The sequence below is a fragment of the Mustela nivalis genome (genome assembly GCF_964662115.1).
Source record: "Mustela nivalis genome assembly, chromosome: 19".
In the NCBI taxonomy this organism is placed as follows: Eukaryota; Metazoa; Chordata; class Mammalia; order Carnivora; family Mustelidae; genus Mustela; species Mustela nivalis.
The window spans coordinates 41,262,666-41,277,242 of NC_139038.1; positions in this window are offsets into that span (position 1 = coordinate 41,262,666).

Here is a 14,577-nt window from a genome sequence, read left to right on the forward strand (position 1 = left end):
GGCCTGCCCCAAGAAGGTCCTGAAGTATGTAAATTAAAAGTAAGACTCCTTTCTTTGCCTGAATTGTGTTCTAACAGCAGAAATAAAAGTAATGAAATATTATTATTATTAAAATTAATATTATTTCAAAGATTGATTTGAGAGAAGGAAAGAGTGAGGGGAGTGGGTCTTTACCAATGAACAGAACCCAAGTGCCTGTGAGAGAGAGTGGCCCCCACCCCTGATGTGGGAAGGAATAACACAAAGCTGAGTCTCCAGGGTAGACAGGGAACAGTTTTGCTTTTCCACATGAATGAGGGACTCCAACGTCCTTATCTCTCCTGAGAAATAAAAGGACACACTGGACAAGAGAGCAAACTTGTGAGTGAATGCACCCAATTTCTAAAGGGCACATGAAGAAACATGATAATCAGATGGAGAAGAAGGAAGCCTAGGAGAAAGCCAGCCTGGCAGTGGGAGCCAGTTTCCGGAGGACACATCAGTGAATTCTAGAACAGGCAAGTGAATACAAAGTAAATGAACAAGCAACCTTTTGGGGACAGGTTGGAATGCAACAAGTGAAGCTCTCATCCGCCAGCAAAGGTGAGACTTAGTGAAACTGCAGGCTTTGGTTGGGATCCAAGAGACATACACCTAGAAAATCGTGTGGAGGGGCACCAGGATGGCTCAGTAATTATCTGCTTAAAAGTATTTGGTACAGGTCATGATCCCAGGGTCCTGCAATAGAGCCCCACACTGGACTCCCTGTTCGGCGGGAAGCCTGCTTCTCCCTCTCACACTCCCCCTGCTTGAGTTCTCTCGCGGTGTCTCTTTCTGTCAAATAGATAAATAAAATCTCTTAGAAAGAAAGAAAGAAAGAAAGAAAGAAAGAAAGAAAGAAAGAAAGAAAGAGATAGAAAAAAAAAAAAGAAAATCAGGTGGACAGAAAATACCCTGGCCTTCTAAGGTATTGGGCTGCAGCGAATGATCTCAGTTGTACACCAGATAAAGGGACCCAGTATTGCTGGAGCCCCAGCACACTTTCCACAAAGAAACTTTCCCTGTTTCTGCAGGAAGAGAATTCCATTTTTCTCTCCATGTTCTGGACCCAAGTCTCATACTGAACAAGAAATGGACCTAATGCAGGAGTGGTCAGAGCATGTGATGAGAGTTAAAATGAAAGGGAAATGTAGACTGATCCAGAGGGGATCCACGTAATAAAGTGATTAATGCTGGTACCTTCCCCCTTCTTCCCCAATGAATCACACAATAACATGTGGCAAGTCATGAGAACAGAAAGGAAAATTCAGGTTACACAAATCAAGACAGGAATGGCAGCCCAATTCTACAGAATGCATTTGGCAAAAGTACACAAAGATCCAATTCCCGAAGATCCAAATAGTTGCCGTCACGAAAATTCATACAACAATATCTATGACAACACAGCAATAGCTTACTCTTCTGCAGTCAGTTTTCGGTTTTCAGAGAACTCCACCATCATATCCAATTTTTTCTTTAGCAGGTTCAATTCTGCTTCTTTATAACTCAGGGCATTACACTGGTCTTCCAGGAATGTTTTCCTTTCTGTAAAGGATGAGTTTAATTTTCTATGTTTGTGCCATGACCTGAGAACTTGGTTTCAATGGGGAAAGGAGAAGGGCAACGCTGTGAAGGCAGAAAGGCATTCTCTCCCTGCCCGATGCAAACTCATTGCCACCATATGGAGATTTCATCCCCCAAAACAAGGTACCTTTCAGTTCTTGGTTTTTTGATGTCAAGGCTCTCAACTCTTGATCCGCCAGTGCATCTTGGGCCTTTAAGACAGATTTGAGAAAAGACATATGAGGGCACCTAACAGGACAGGATCATGGAGGGCAACAAAGAAAGCCCTTGAGGCATAAATGGAATGAGGGGCAAGTAAAGAAACTAGTTCATGTCAAAAAACGCACAAATGGCTTTCTTAGAGGAACTGATATAAAATAATATTCTACTACACATATTGGGCTTGCTATCATCCTTCACTGCTCACATATTTTGTGGGATTTTCTATGTAACTTGGAGGGCAGTGCTGAATGATGTGATGATTACCCAGCTGTGAAATAAACCATACTTCCTAGGCCTTGAAATTGCAAATCTCATCGGGGTGGTCCTAAGTGAAATCACAGTTCACGGTTCAGTAGAGGTTTCTGTTCCCAGATGCCCACGCTCTACTGCGCAAACAGCACAGGAGTACACTGCACTCACCTCACCCAAATAAACCAAAAGCCTCCCAAGCCACATTATAGTACAACTAACACCTAACTTTTACCACATCCACATTCTTAATATTCTTTTCTCTCTAAGCTTGTAAGAGAGCCTGTTTACAATGAAGGGAGTCCTTCAAATTTTCATTAATCTCTTCCACCTTTTTGATGTTCTCCTTCAAGAAAACATATTGAATGAGTAACAGTGATTCATTCCTTGGGGCACCTGGGTTGCACCTGGGTGGCCCAGTCTGTGGAGTGTCTGACTCCTGCTTTCGTTTGCCTCAAGTCCTGATCTCAGGGTCATGGGATTGATCCCCGCATCAGGCGAAACACTCGGCACGGTGTCAGCTTGGTATTATCTCTCTGTCTACTTCAGACCCCCTCGCCTCACTCTTTCCTTCTCTCAAATCAATCTTTGAAATAATAATAATTTTAATAATAATATTAATATTTTATTACTTTTATTTCTGCTGTTAGAACACAATTCAGGCAAAGAAAGGAGTCTTACTTTTAATTTACGTACTCCAGCAAGGGAATGCTTATGTTCTCTCTTTGTTTCCACTTGCTTCTTTGCTTCCCTGGCCTACAAAAAATATGAAAAAGAATCAGAAGTCCAAAATAGCATGTTAAAGAAACCCATATTTGTGCCTCTCCTTTTGTGACAAAAAAAGAGGCAGTACTCTACATTTGTGAAGCTTCTCTTACTCAAGGACCATTTCTGGGTTGCATGATATAGATCGATAGAATGAACTACCAGAGGGTAAGTAACCAATATGAAATCACAAAAAAATATTTGAAAGAGTACACATACCTTCTCCTCCCAACTCGCTATGTTTTTTTCAAGATCCCTGTTTTCGTTTTTAAGGTTATTAATCTTCATCTTGATTTGGTCTAAAGTAACTGAAAGGAGAAAAAAGAATTTTAAGATAATTAGCAAAAACAGCGACATTGAATAATCCCAATATATTAGCACCAGAGTACATTCTCTGACACTTGGGTGTCACTAACTTGCTAGCATTCCCATTGTGCCTGAAGGAAGCATGTTGTAGCAGCATTTGAAACCTAAGACATTCTATATCAGTGATATTCCTACTTAAAATGTTTTTCAAATATAAAAAAAGAAACAATCGAAAGCTTTCTCATTTTTCTCCCACCTGTAAGCACCATTGTTGGAAAATTCAAACCTTGCATATGCTAATGTCATCGCCAGATATGTGACCAAAAAATCAAGCATCCTAGCAACTAACATCTCTCTCCTCCAGTGATTCAGATACAAAAGCAGGTCCCTGCAAACAACACATAATGAGCAAAACTATACATTGTTTCTGCTCAGTGGATCGTCTACTTCCAGGTCCTACTTGGAATTCTACACAAGGAAAGCTCAAGATGTCAGGTGAGTGACAACTCACAGGCCTTCAGAAACTTTCTGCTGCTCCCAGATCGCCTTTCATGGACCCCAGGCTGGGGGCTCTGGAGGACCAGTTCTCTGCTATAAACACATTTGGGTACAATCTCCACGTTACAGAGAGTCTTTGGAGGCCCTGGATAATGCACAAGCCTGAGAAGACAAGCTTTTTTCATCACAACAAGAGAATGTTACCCTGCACCCTTAAAGGGAAACAACACTCATGAGGAGACTGATGGCAGCTGCATAACACTTGTAAGGTCTAGAACACAGACTCCTCTAAGAGCCACTTAATTTTCTCATTGTGGGGCACCTGGATGGTTCAGTTGGTTAAGGTTCTGCCTTCTGCTGGGATCAGGATCCTGGGTCCTGGGATCACATCCCACATCCAACTCTCTGCTCAGCAAGGACCTGCTTCTCCCTCTCTGTCTGCCTCCCACTCTGCCAGCTTGTGCTCTCTCTATATATATCTAGTGAATAAACAGAATCTCTTAAAAAATAATTCTCTCATCTTGCCTCAAAGTGCAAACTTCTCTTCTCCTGACCCACTGTGAGTGCTCTCCTGCTCTGAGACCTCTCTTCTCACCAGAACCACTTCCACACTCACAACAATGAACAACGACATTCAATGGTTTCCTAAGTGCCAGGTGGCCTCCCAGGCCGTCAACAGCCAGCACCATGGAATCACCACAATCCATGATCCCCACACACTATCCATTATCCCCGCTGGCACAGGCTTTATTCCATTCATTCTCCCCTGGCAGGCAACGACCCCTCCACTTCAGACTTAAAACCACAGTTTACTTCTCTCCTGTAACACACGCTCTGCATGGCAATATCTGCCTTCTTCCCTATGTGTAGCCATTTTGCTAGACTCAGAGAGTTTTCTCCTTTTGACATTTCACGAAGAGCCAACTCATGGTGAAGTACTCACTCCAGACCTCACGCTGTCATCATCACTTGCCTCCTAAACATGTCTCTGCAAAATTACACCTTGTATTCTCCCTAGTCCCACGAAGAGTTCCTTCTCCTGGTCTCTTAGAGATGGCAACTCCCTCCACACTGTCACTTAGACTCCACATGGGGAAGAGAAGCATTTTCAAGACTTAAGTCAGTGAGACATCAGAAGTCACCATATTTATCCCTCATCAAATTAAACACACATCAAATACGGGTACTGAGAATTTTTGGCAAAGAAAACTGAAGCCCCAAATCTTACCTTCGTATTGTCGAGGCTTTATCTAAGAGAGGAAGAAACAAAGATAAGCTCGATGACAAAACATATTATGAGTAATAATCTATAGTACAGATATTACCACAATTATAATCCAAAGATATTACAACAATCACTTTGCTTAGCAGCATGAATTCACAGGATTAAAAAGGAAGATAAAATTAGAATTTTTCATGAAGTCATCATTGTTTACAATCAATTTATGATAAAGAGCACAACTTGTGTTTAACTAATTTTTGCCCCCAAATTCTATTCACATAGTAGTCAATGAATGTTCAACCTCTTCAATTTTGACAAGGGATCATGCAGACATTGAAAAGATATCCTTTAATTCATTATTTCCCTAGCTATTTTTTATGTTAGTCACCACACAGTCTGTCATTAGTTTTTGTTTTCTTGTTTTTTTTAATTTATTTTTTATTTATTTTCAGCCTAACAGTATTCTTTGTTTTTGTACCACACCCAGTGCTCCATGCAATCCATGCCCTCTCTAATACCCATCACCTGGTTTCCCCAACCTCCCAACCCCAAGACTTAAAACCCCTGAGATTGTTTTTCAGAGTCCATAATCTCTCATAGTTCACCTCCCCTTCCAATTTCTCCCAACTCCCTTCTCCTAACTCCCCATGTCCACCATGCTCCACCAATAAGTGAAACCATATGATAACTGACTCTGTTTGTTGCCTTATTTCACTCAGCAGAATCTCCTCCAGTCCCATCCATGTTGCTAAAAAACCTGGGTATTCGGGGGTGCCTGGGTGGCTCAGTGGGTTAAGCCGCTGCCTTCGGCTCAGGTCATGATCTCAGGGTCCTGGGATCAAGTCCCGCATAGGGCTCTCTGCTCGGCAGGGAGCCTGCTTCCTCCTCTTTCTCTCTGCCTGCCTCTCTGCCTATTTGTGATCTCTCTCTCTGTCAAATAAATAAATAATAAAAATCTTTAAAAAAAATTTAAAAAAAAAGCTGGGTATTCGTCCGTTCTGATGGAGGCATAATACTCCATAGTGTATATGGACCACATCTTTCTTATCCATTCGTCCATTGAAGGGCATCTTGGTTCTTTCCACAGTTTGGCAACTGTGGCCATTGCTGCTATAAACACTGGGGTACAGATGGCCCTTCTGATCACTACATCTGTATCTTTGGGGTAAATATCCAGTAGTGCAATGGCAGGTCATAGAGAAGCTCTATTTTTAATTTCTTAAGGAATGTCCACACTGTTCTCTAATGAGGCTGCACCAACTTGAATTCCCACCAACAATGGAAGAGGGTTCCCCTTTCTCCACATCCCCTCCAGCACATATTGTTTCCCGTTTGGTTAATTTTGGCCATATCTCAACGCAGTTTGAATTTGAATCTCCCTGAGGGCTAGTGAGGATGAACATTTTTTCATGTGTCTGATAGCCATTTGTATGACTTCATTGGAGAAGCGTATGTTCATACCTTCTGCCCATTTTTTGATGTGAATATCTATTTGGTGTGTGTTGAGTTTGAGGTGTTCTTTGTAGATCCTGGATATCAACCTTTTGACTGTACTGTCATTTGCAAATATCTTCTCCCATTCCGTGTGTTGTCTCTGTGTTTTATTGACTGCTTCCTTTGCTCTGCAGAAGCTTTTGATTTTGCTGAAGTCCCAAGTTTATTTTGGCTTTTGTTTCCTTTGCCTTTGTGGACATATCTTGAAAGGAGTTGCTGTGGCTGATATCGAAGAGATTACTGCCTATGTTCTCTTCTAGGATTCGGATGGACTCCTCTCTCACGTTGAGGTCATTTATCCATTTTGAGTTTATATTTGTGTATGGTATAAGAGAATGGTCGAGTTTCATTCTTCTACATATAGCTGCCCAGTTTTCCCAGCCCCATTTATTGAAGAGACTGTCTTTTTTCCACTGTATATTTTTTCCTGCTTTGTCAAAGATTATTTGCACATAGAGTTGAGGGTCAATATCGCCGCTCTCTACTCTGTTCCACTGGTCTATGTGTCTGTTTGTATGCCAGTACCATGCTGTCTTGGTGATCAGAGCTTTGTAGTAAAGCTTGAAATCAGGTAACGTGATGCCCCGCATTTTATTTTTGTTTTTCAACATTTCCTTAGCGATTCAGGGTCTCTTCTGATTCCATATAAATTTTTGGATAATTTGCTCCAGGTATTTGAAGAATACTGGTGAAATTTTGATTGGAATGGCATTAAAAGTATAGGTTGCTCTAGGCAGTATAGACATTTTAACAATGTTTATTCTTCTGATCCAAGAGCATGGAATGGTCTTCCATCTTTGTGTGTCTTCTTCAATTTCTTTCTTGATTGTTCTGTAGTTCTCGAGTACAGATCCTTTACCTCTTTGATTAGGTTTATTCCCAGGTATCTTATGGTTCTTGGTGATATTGTAGATAGAATCAGTTCTCTAATTTCCCTTTCTGTATTTTCATTGTTAGTGTATAAGAAATCCACTGATTTCTGTACATTGACTTTGTATCCTGCCACATTACTGAATGGCTGTATGAGTTCTAGTAGTTTGGGGGTGGGGTCTTTTGGGTTTTCCATATAAAGAATCATGTCATCCACAAAGAGAGAGAGAATTTTACTTCTTCATTGCCAAATTGGATACCTTTTATTTTTCTTTGTTGTCCGATTACTGTTGCTAGGACTTCTAATACTATGTTGAACAAGAGTGGTGAGAGTGGGCAACCTTGTCGTGTTCCTGATCTCAACGGGAAGGCTGCAAGCTTTTTCCCATTGAGGATGATATTTGCTGTGGGTCATTCATAGATAGATTTGATGAAGTTCAGGAATGTTCCCTCTATCCCTATACTTTGAAGCGTTTTAATGCATCGGATGCTAGATTTTGTCAAATGCTTTTTCTGCATCGATTGAGAGGACCATGTGGTTCTTCTCTCTTCTCATACTAATTTGTTCTATCACATTGATTGATTTGCAAATGTTGAATCATCCTTGTAGCTAAGGGATGAATCCCACCTGGTCATAGTGGATAATCTTTTTAATAAGCTGTTGGATCCTGTTTGCTAAGATTTGCTGAGAATCTTAGCATCCATATTCCTCAGTGATATTGATCTGAAATTCTCCTTTTTCGTAGCGTCTTTGCCTGCTTTGGGAATCAGGGTAATGCTGGCTTCATGGAAAGAATCTGGAAATTTTCCTTCTGCTTCAATTCTTTGAAACAGTTTCAGGAGAATAGGTGTTATTTCCTCCTTGAAAGTTTGGTAGAATTCCCCTGGGAATCCGTCAGGACCTGGACTCTTGTTTTTGGGAGATTTTTGATCACTTGCTCCAATCTCATTACTAGACATTGGTCTATTCTGGTTGTTGAATTCTTCCTGGTTCAATTTTGGGAGTTTATAGTTTTCCAGGAATGCATCCATTTCATCTAGGTTGCTAAGCTTATTGACATATAAACTGTTGATATTAACTTCTGATGATTGTTTCTACTGCCTTGGTGTTTATTGTGATCTCTCCCTTTTCATTCATAATTTTATGAATTTCGGCTTTCTCTCTTTTCTTTTGGGTTAGTGTGACCAATGGTTTATCGATCTTATTGATTCCTCCAAAAACCAGCTTCTAGTTTCATTGATACATTCTACTGTATCTCTGATTTCTACCTCATTGATCTCAGCTCTAATCTTGATGATTTCCGTTCTTATGTGTGGAGTTGGTTTGATTTGTTGTTGATTCTTCAGTTCTTTAAGGTGTAGAGACAGCTGCTGTGTTCTGGAATTTTCAATTTTTTTGATGGAGACTTGGGTGGCTAAGTATTTCCCCCTTAGGGCCACCTTTGCTGTATCCCATAGGTTTTGGACCGAAGTGTCTTCATTCTCATTCGTTTCCATGAATTATTTCAGTTCTTCTTTGATCTCCTGGTTGATCCAAGCATTCTTAAGCAGGGTGGTCTTTAGCTTCCAGTTATTTGAGTTCCTTCAGAACTATTCCTTGTGATTGAGCTCCAGTTTCAAAGCATTGTGATCTGAGAATATGCAGGGAATCATCTAAGTCTTTTGGTATCAGTTGAGTCCTGATTTATGACCCAGTATGTGGTTTATTCTTGAGAAGGTTCCACGTGCACTTGAGGAAAATGAGTATTCTGTTGTTTTAGGGTGGAATGTTCTGAATATATCTATGAGGTCCATCTGGTCCAATGTGTCATACAATGCTCTTGTTTCTTTATTGATTTTCTGTTTCGATGATCTTTCTATTTCTGAGAGAGGCAGGCTAAGATCTCCTACTATTAATGTATTCATATCAATATGACTCTTTATCTTGATTAACAGTTTTCTTGTGTAATTGGCTGCTCCCATATTGGGGGCATAGATATTTACAATTGTTAGATCATCTTGGTGGTTAGTTCCTTTAAGGATTATGTAGTGTCCTTATGTATCTCTGACTACAGTCTTTAGTTTAAAATCTCATTTATCTGATATGAGAATTGCTACCCATCCTTCTTTTGAGGCCCATTGGCATGAAAGATGCTTCTCCATCCCTTCACTTTCAGACTGGGTGCATCTTTAGGTTCAAAATGGGTCTCTTGTAGACAACATATGGATGGGTCCTATCGTTTTATCTAATCTGCAACCCTTTGCCATTTTATGGGAGCATTTAGGCCATTTTCATTGAGAGTGATAATGATAGATATGTTTTTATTGACATCGTGCTACCTTTTAAGGCTTTCTTCCTGTAGATTGTCTCTATATTTCTGTTCAATACTATTCTTAGGAATTTTCCTCTTTTATAGAACTCCCCCCTTAAGATTTCCTGCAGCGTTGGCTTGGTGGTTGCATAATCTTTTAAGCCTTGCCGGTTTTGAAATCTCTTTTTCTCTCCATCCATTTTGAATGTCAGTGTTGCTGGATAAAGTATTCTTGGCTGCATATTATTCTCATTTAGTGCCCTGAATATCTAGTCAGCCCTTTATGGCTTGCCAGGTCTCTGTGGACAGGTCTAATACTATTCTCATGGGCTTTCCTCTGTAAGTAAGGAGCCTCTTAGTGCTAGCGGCATTCAAGAGATTATACCTACAATTATGATTCCTGAATTTGACTATCAGGTGTCTTGATGTTTTTCTGGAATCTATAATCTTGGGTAGAGAACATTTGGCCTCTAGTACATGAATGCTGGTTCCATTCACTAGTTTGGGAAATTTCCATGAAGGACTTGTTCCACTCTATCCTCTAGACTTCTTTCTTGCTCCTCCCCTTCAGGAATTCCAATAATTCTGACGTTGGAACGTTTCATGGCATCATTTATTTCCCTGATTCTGTTTTTGTGGTTTCTAATCTGTTTGTTCCAGGCTTCCTCTTGATCTTTCTATCTGTTTGTTTTCCAGATCACTAATTCTATCTTCTGTCTCAGTTACCCTAGGTTTTAGAAAATTTAGATTAGATTGGAACTCACTGAGAGCATTGTGAACATCAGCCCTGGTAACTTTTAACTCTGCCCTAACATTGTGACCATCCGGTCTGGTTCCTTTCAGGCCCTAATCAATTCCGTTTGGTCATCCATGGCTTTCTCCAACCTATGTATTGCCTGGATAAATATTAACCTGAATTCTCTTTTCGACATATTGTCTATGTTGATAGCCCTTAGCTCTGTTGTGGAAGGTCCAAACTATGTATTTTTCTCTGTTGGGATTCCTCTTCCTAGTAATATTGGTGAGAGATGACTGAACAGATGTAGCTGGGTATATCGACCGTGGTGCAGTCAGGGTGCACTCTGTAACACTTCTGAGCAATCAGGATTCCCCACCAAAATGAGAGAAAAAAGACAAGAAAAAGAAAAAAATAAGAGATAGAGAGAGACAGGAAAGAAAGGGAAGATGAAAGAGAAGGTTCAGCCCAAATGCGCCCCAAGGAAAGATTTATGAGGTATACAAACAAAAGACAAAAAAAAAAGAATGATAAAAGTATATAACAAGAGAAAAATATGTAAATATATGCAAATACAGGAATAACCTTGTTGAAAATAACCCCAAGTGTAAGATTTATATACTATCAGGACAAACACAAAAACACAAAAACACTGGTGGAAGAAAAAGATGGGAGAGTGGTTATAAATTCTCTGTGTGGGTAAGGAAGTTTGTTTTGATCCTTGCTGGATGTAATTGATATCTTTGTTAAAGGACTCAACTTTCCTAGGATAAAGGGATTAAAAATGGTTTACCTCTAGGGGTAGTATTGATTGGGGAATGGGGATTTCTTTGAAGATTAACTCTATATGAATATTAGAAAATAACAATAAAAAAGGAATAAACTCAGTTAAACTAAAAATTTTAAAAATTCAAAAAATAGAACTGCAAAAGAAAAACACAGGTGTATGCAACAAAAATTTAGGTTGGAAATTTATTATGGAATTTGATGTGCTGGACAGCTCTCTGTGATGGTAAATCGGTTAAACAATTATCTATGTACAAAAAATGAGGCAGAATAGTGGGAACAAATTAAAAATAAAAGTTGTCCTACGAAGTAGTGGTGGTGGTTCTCTTGTAGTCTTTTTTTTTTTTTCTTTCCTGGTTGGTTTTCTTGGGGAGTTGCCTGCCACGTTGGTTATCAGTCAGTAATATTCCCTGAGTTAAGTCCTCCAGTCCCCGTCTAGGGGGTGGGCTCTGAGAAAACCGGTTTTTTCAGGCTTTTGTTCTCTGGAGCTTTTTATGTTTCTTCACCTTTTACCCCCCTCTCGTCTTAACCTCTTTTGATGGTTTTTGTAGGTTTAGAGGAATACAAACTGTACCCTGACCTCCCTCTCAGAGAGAAGCCTCAGTCTGTTCTGTGGGTGTTTCAGAGCCCATATAAACTTCTCCTTGGCTGCTGGCAGAGTAGGTTCTGAGTCACGGTTCCTGGGGACGCAGGATCTTCTGCTTGTACCCAAAAGCATGGCAGCGGCGTCTGTCTGGGATCTCCAGACCGCCAGAGAGGTTCTAAGCAGCGATCGCACACTGAGATTTTCCCGCTGGTCCAGGCTGGGAGTGCCTAGTCTTTCTGGGTCTAAGAGCACCCGGCTTGCACGCACCTCTTTCAGGGCAGGCGCGTGCATGTCTCAGGCTCTGAGAACAAGTGCAGGTCTGAAAGCACCAGGCTGAGCCTTCGCGCACCTCTCTTGTGGGAGATTTTGGGGTGCGTTTGTTAGGCTCTGAAACAATGGTGCATATCAAAGAGCGCTAACTGGGCCTTTGTACCTCTCTCAGGGGAGGATGAGGGACATGCACATTAGAGGCTCTGTAGCAGGGCTCACACATTCTGCCATCCTGTGTGGCTCCCATCCCCTTACAGGAGCCAGAACCCACGCAATCTCGGGTTTGCTGGCGGCTCTGGGACCAAGATCTGGTTTCTTTGTCACACTCTCTCTGGCTCAGAGGCAGGGGAGGCTGTCCTGGGACTGAGGACTTAAGCCCCTGTCCCTAGCTGCCCCAATTCCAACAATTTACCCCCCACGTTCCTTTGCTCTTTTGGAGTGCTTTCAACCAGTCTCCAAGTTAATGCTGGTCCCCAGACACTGGGCACGCTCGCTCCTTATTAGGGTATTACTTTCCAACTGGTCAGCTCTGGTGGCTCCCTCCCCCTTTTATTTATCTTGCAATATCAGTCCGCCTTTCCCACTCCGCTTTACCTGCCCATTGGCGTCTTCTACCCCTGTTGAGATCCAGATGTGTAAAATTCTGATCTAATGCTGATTTCATAGGTAATCAGAGTTCTTTGGTAGGTAATCAGCTCGCTTTAGAGTACAGGTTGAAAAGGTGCCTCTTCCTACTTTCCCACGCCATCTTGTCCCTTCTGTCATTAGTTTTTGATGTAGTGTTCCAGGATACACTGTGTATAACACCCAGTGCTCCATGAAATAGGTACCCTCCTTATTACCCATCACCAGGCTCCTCATACCCCTCTCCTCTAAAACCCTCAGTTTGCTTCCCAGAGTCCATAGTCTCTCATGGTTCATCTCCCCCTCTGACTCTTCCCCCCCCCCCGATTCATTTTTCCCTTCCTTCTCCAAATATTTCCTATGCTATTCCTTATGTTCCACAAATAAGAGAAACCAAAGGATAATTGACTTTCTCCACTGGACTTATTTCACTTAGTATATTTCCCTCACATTTTTGCAACCTAGTATCTACACTGAAGTACATAATTTGGCACTATTTTAAAATACTGAAAGAAAAAAAATGTAAGGAAGGAGGAAAGAATGCAGGCAGGCAGGCAAGGGAGCAAAGGCTGTGTCAAGGATATGCCACCTCTTTCCTTCTCTACAAAGCTATCTTGAAACCTTACAAAGAGTTGGCTGTTTGCTGAATTCACACACAGTTATGACATATCAGGTGCTATGCAGTTTCCCAGACTGTTTAAATGCAGTGTCATCAAAAAGAAGTAAAAGCCATCAGATGAGATAAAGAGTGGCCCATTATGAGATGAAGCATAAGCCATGACAGAAATGACAGCTGATGGTTCCAAAAAGGGAAGTGAGGCAATTCAGATTTGAGTCACCCTCATGTTATTATAGCTCAACAACATCTAGGCAAGACCTCACTTTGACACCATTAACATATTTCCTGTTTTAAAAGGTTTACAGGATGATGAGAGGCTGGGGCCAACCTGCAAATCTTGCAAGGATATTGGAATATCACCATGCTATCAATAAACCAGTCATAGTATGTTGTTGGGGAGAGTGCATCAGGGGAGGGAAATCAGAAAGCCATGGTTATTCCTTTGATTTCACATGTTGATAAGGAACCACTGAGCTCCTGTGGCCTATGTCACCAGCCCCATGGGCAGGGGAAGTGGAAAGGTCGATGGCTACACCAAATATATAATATTTTTCTTTTCTCTTTGAAGATAAGTTTTCTCCATTGTGAGGGAGAGGGGGAATAGTCCCATGGAGAAAGAAACTCAAAAGAGTTCTTTCTTCTTACAAAGGTCTGCCCTCAAATGAAACTATGTCTCCAGAGTCTAAATGGGGGTTTCTCAAAGACTCAGCCACAGAGGTGAGGGAAATCCTCAACTCCAGTGCCATCTTCTCCCTGTCTCACCGGTGAGGACCTCAGTCTAACTCCAAGCCAGAGAAGCAGAAAACCTCACCCTAACTCCCACTTACCTCCCTTCCTTCAGCAGGACGCAGTATCTAGCTTTCAACACGACCCTACAAGGCATGCTGCAGGTAAAACCATGACAGCAAGCACAAGAATCACACTTCCTGTGGCAGAAGTGATGGGGAGAGCAGGCTGGACTTTTAAGTCTCTTTGATGTAAGATACTGGGTCTAAGGGAAAAGTGCACAAGAGGAAGAAGAGATGGTAAATGTGGGCAGAGATAGGAAACTCTAAGATTGTAACATGTTGTCTAGAAAGACAACAACACCATTATAAAAATCAAGAGTGCTTGTGCTGGCTTCATGAAGAGACTCAAAATAAACCAGAGGAAAGAATCCTTGACAGGAAAGAAACTTCCAAAAGAGAAACACAAAGACAAAAATTACACAGACAACACAGAAAACTCAAGACTGATAGGTCATTACAAAATGAGTAACACACACATAACAGGAATACCTATTCCTATAGGAGAGTGAACGGAGAGCTATTTGAAGGAATAATGACAGAGGATTGTCTGAAATTAATGGAGTTACCTAATCAAGATCCAGGAAAATCAAAACATTGAAAGAAGGATAAATACCAAAACACACACACACACACAAACAATGAACCAAAACCACCAATGTTTCCTAATCTA